Source organism: Sinocyclocheilus grahami, unplaced genomic scaffold (assembly GCF_001515645.1).
Source record: "Sinocyclocheilus grahami isolate Dianchi unplaced genomic scaffold, SAMN03320097.WGS_v1.1 scaffold359.1, whole genome shotgun sequence".
Lineage (NCBI taxonomy): Eukaryota > Metazoa > Chordata > Actinopteri > Cypriniformes > Cyprinidae > Sinocyclocheilus > Sinocyclocheilus grahami.
Window position 1 is genome coordinate 801,267 of NW_015505538.1, and position 4,905 is coordinate 806,171.

At 37.4% G+C, this 4,905-nt stretch overlaps 1 pseudogene; it reads right to left on the bottom strand.

Moving 5' to 3' along the window:
- Positions 1-3,670: 3,670 nt before the first annotated feature.
- LOC107548985 (C3a anaphylatoxin chemotactic receptor-like) lies at positions 3,671-4,363 on the bottom strand (annotated as a pseudogene).
- Positions 4,364-4,905: the final 542 nt, after the last annotated feature.

The window sequence follows — 4,905 nt, forward strand, 5'->3', positions numbered from 1 at the left end:
AATTTCTGCTGCACTTAAGGTTCCGAAGAGCACAGTGGCCTCCATTCCTTAAATGGAAGACGTTTGGGACGTTCAGAACCCTTCCTAGAGCTGGCCGTCTGGCCAAACTGAGCTATCGGGGGAGAAGAGCCTTGGTGAGAGAGGTAAAGAAGAACCCAAAGATCACTGTGGCTGAGCTCCAGAGATGCAGTCGGGAGATGGGAGGAAGTTGTAGAAAGTCAATCATCACTGCAGCCCTCCACCAGTCGGGGCTTTATGGCAGAGTGGCCCGACGGAAGCCTCTCCTCAGTGCAAGACACATGAAAGCCTGCATGGAGTTTGCTAAAAAACACCTGAATAAGATTCTCTGGTCTGATGAGACCCAGATAGAACTTTTTGGCCTTAATTCTAAGCGGTATGTGTGGAGAAAACCAGGCACTGCTCATCACCTGTCCAATACAGTCCCAACAGTGAAGCATGGTGGTGGCAGCATCATGCTGTGGGGGTGTTTTTCAGCTGCAGGGACAGGACGACTGGTTGCAATTGAGGGAAAGATGAATGCGGCCAAGTACAGGGATATCCTGGATGAAAACCTTCTCCAGAGTGCTCAGGACCTCAGACTGGGCTGAAGGTTTACCTTCCAACAAGACAATGACCCTAAGCACACAGCTAAAATAACGAAGGAGTGGCTTCCCAACAACTCTGTGACTGTTCTTGAATGGCCCAGCCAGAGCCCTGGCTTAAACCCAATTGAGCATCTCTGGAGAGACCTAAAAATGGCTGTTCACCAACGTTTACCATCCAACCTGACCGAACTGGAGAGGATCTGCAAGGAGGGATGGCAGAGGATCCCCAAATCCAGGTGTGCAAAACTTGTTGCATCTTTCCCAAAAAGACTCATGGCTGTATTAGATCAAAAGGGTGCTTCTACTAAATACTGAGCAAAGGGTCTGAATACTTAGGACCATGTGATATTTCAGTTTTTCTTTTTTAATAAATCTGCAAAAATGTCAACAATGCTGTGTTTTTCTGTCAATATGGGGTGCTGTGTGTACATTAATGAGGAAAAAAATGAACTTAAATGATTTTAGCAAATGGCTGCAATATAACAAAGAGTGAAAAATTTAAGGGGGTCTGAATACTTTCCGTACCCACTGTAAATACATATGTATATGTACATTATACATATATATGTGTGTGTGTGTGTGTGTGTGTGTTTCGCACACATGAAGTATCAGTAACCTACATTGATATTTTAATTTATTTAATGTTTTAATAGTGTACGACAAGCCCTCCTCCCGCAGGTATTATGAACAGTAGGATTATATAAAATATATAATATAAAATTATTAAATATAAAAGTATGTAAAGTTAAAATGACAATATATACATCCATCTATCAATACTTATGTACATTAAAAATCAAATACTTTTGTACTTTTACATGAGTAAAATTGAGAAGGAGCACTTCACACTTTTACTGGAGTAATATTTTATTAGGGTATCTGTAACTCAAGTACTTGATGTGTGTACTTCGTCCGCATTTCATATATAAAACAGTTTATACATCATGCAATTTGCTTTTTTAAGTTATCATATCATAACTGCATAACACTAAAGTGAAAAAATAACAACAAAATCATAAAAGGACTGATTCACTGTAATAAGCAAGAGTAAAATAAAAATCTGTTTTCATTATGTGCACAAATGCAACCTTTAAAATAGGCCTATGCGTATTCATTTTTCCATTTTTCTTCATGGCAATCATCTCTGCTTATAAAGTCCGTCTGGTTCATTTTGCTGTTATTGAGCTGATGCTGTCCAAAGACTCCGGGTAATCCTGCTAAACATCACATAGTGTCAATGTAATATTATAAATCTTATTTAAAATGATGTGTCAGTAAAGATATCATTATTTATAATTATCTGATCAATGCATTACTATTGTAGGCAAGTTTGAATTATGATTACAAACAAGCAACCAATTAAATACTTTTAGTGGAAAGTATGAAAAAGAATATGTTTACAAACAGTAAAATAAGTAATCAACTCACGTTTGTCTGGGCTAATTCACAGTTATCCAGTAAACAGCAGAATGTTCTGAATGTTTTTTGTAAGATGGCAAGAGGCTAAGAATGGAAGAGGCTTCACCAATATTTCAAAGTTGGGAAACATGGGCAGCTCTACCTAAAGATGGTTAAGCTTTCATGTTGTGATAAGTCTCATGGGTTTGACTCACAGGGAATGCATGAATTGAAAAAACATTGCTTCATTGTAATGTAAATTACTTTGGATATAAGTGTTTGCCAAAAACATACATGTGAATAGATGTAAGAAATAGCAATGAAATACGTAAATAAATGCAGAAATGTAAATAACTAGTTGCTAGTGAGTTGTGTTCATACAGTGCTTTTCACAAGACTTTGTTTCAAAGAAGTTTTAAAGAAATGAATAATGTTAATGTTTATATCGTAATGCCTTATAGTCCACAATTAGCAGTTTAGGGCTGGGCGACAATATATATTGTATATTGCTTGAGTACGGTATGGTGTGATGAAAAAGAGGAAGTTGTTTTGTTAGACAGTTTTCGGTTACACTTTACTTGAAGGGGTGTGCATAAGACTGACATGGCACCTTCGTAATCATGACATGACACATGTCATGAATATGAAGGAGGTTTTATGCATGTTTATGACAACTGTCATTAAGTGTCATTCGCTCAGTTATGCCATTTTTAATGCAAAGATGACATTGTTTGAGATGTCTTTGTTATGGGCTATGGTTAGGGGTAAGGGTAGGGGTAGGGTTAGGTAAGGGTTAGGTCAAATAATGTCATATTTGCATTAAAAATGACATAACTGAGCGAATGACACTTAATGACAGTTGTCATAAACATGCATAAAATCTCCTTCATATTCATGACATGTGTCATGTCATGATTACGAAGGTGCCATGTCAGTCTTATGCACACCCCTTCAAGTAAAGTGTTACCCAGTTTTCTTAGTAATTGTCAGCAAATGTGTGTCTAAAGATGTAACTGATCATTTTTTTGCTTTTAAAGCATTTAATGTTTTTAAAAGATGTTTAGCATTGAAAACATTATGCTTTGGCTACTTGTCCTAGAGAAAACTTCTGTTAGCACAATGAAACTACTGGGTGAAAAAACTATTAGCACTGATTATGAACAATCTTTACTCAAAGTAAAAACTCAAATAAGTGAATTTAATGTTTAGTGAACATTACAAAAATGATCCATTTAAACTGTTCTTTTTTGCATTTTATTTATAAAACACCATTTTATACATCATGCACTTTAAAATCTGTTTTTGTTATATTCACAAATTATGTATGTATAAATTATGTATATTATTTTTCTTCATAACTTCCACGTAGAAACCACATGCCACTATTAGTGAAATATTACAAGCATTTTCTAAGATGATTACAACCAAAAATAATAATAAAGCATAGTATTCCATCATGCTGATGTTAAACTTTGGCAACAGATCATCACAAAACACTGAAAATATATATATAAAAAAAGAGAGAGAGAGAGAAAAAAAACAGGAATCATGAATAAAAGTTAAATGACTTGCTGAGTTTGACTTGATGACTTTTGAAAAGAAATAATGAAATAGTTTTAGAATAGTAATACAATTCGATCAGAAAACTGAAGGAGTTCATATCTTCACTACAGTGAGTGGGTTTGCTGTGACTGGGTGGTTTGTGTCATTTGTGTTCACTCCTCAGAGAAAACTCTTTCAAAAACACGTCTTAGAGAAAGTTTGATGCTCTTAAAATCCTGCCCCATGAAAACATACAGAACGGGGTTCAGGCAGCTGTTGAAATACGCCAAAGAGACGGCTAACGGATCCACTGCCAAAGCTAAGACACTTGATTCCTCTCCGTACATTGCTATCAAATCTACTATGTGATACGGCAGCCAGCAGAGAACAAAGGCCACAATTACAGCCAACATGATGCGAGTCGCTCGTCCAGAGTGAAAAGTACTCCTGCCTAACTTGCGTGCGATGAATCCGTAGCATGTTGTGATGCATATGAGAGGAATCAAAAAGCCAAACACAAATCTGATGACGCTTAGCCTTCTATACATTTTATAATGGTCTAAAGCAGGTTGATAATGCATGCAGTATGTTTTATTATTTACTGTCAAAGTCTCTCTTAACATCATAAAAGGCAGACTGAGAAATAAAGCCAGAATCCAGGCCGCTGCGCAGGACAGTCGTGCAATGAACAGGCTGCGATGATTCTGAGCCCAAACCGGTGTGATCACCCGAGTAAACCGATCCAGACTAATCAAGTTCAAGATGAAAACACTGGCAAACATGGTGATGAGCATAATGAAGGGGAGAATCTTGCACATGATGGATGCATACGTCAAGTAATCATAAAAATCGCTCTCGGTCACATAGTAAAGAGTGGAAAGGAGATCACAAGAGGTCAGCAATGGCTAGATTGAGAAACCCTACTGTATTAACAGTCCTCTTCGGCAGCTGTTGAAATACGCCAAAGAGACGGCTAACGGATCCACTGCCAAAGCTAAGACACTTGATTGCCCTCCATATAGTATCATCAAATGCACTATGTGATACGGCAGCCAGCAGAGAACAAAGGCTACAATTACAGCCAACATGATGCGAGTCGCTCGTCCAGAGTGAAAAGTACTCCTGCCTAACTTGTGTGCGATGACTCCGTAGCATGTTGTGATGCATATGAGAGGAATCAAAAAGCCAAACACAAATCTGATGACGCTTAGCCTTCTATACATTTTATAATGGTCTAAAGCAGGTTGATAATGCATGCAGTATGTTTTATTATTTACTGTCAAAGTCTCTCTTAACATCATAAAAGGCAGACGCTTTATGCCAAATAGTTTGCTGGTTGTTTGAGTTTGAATGGCTTTTA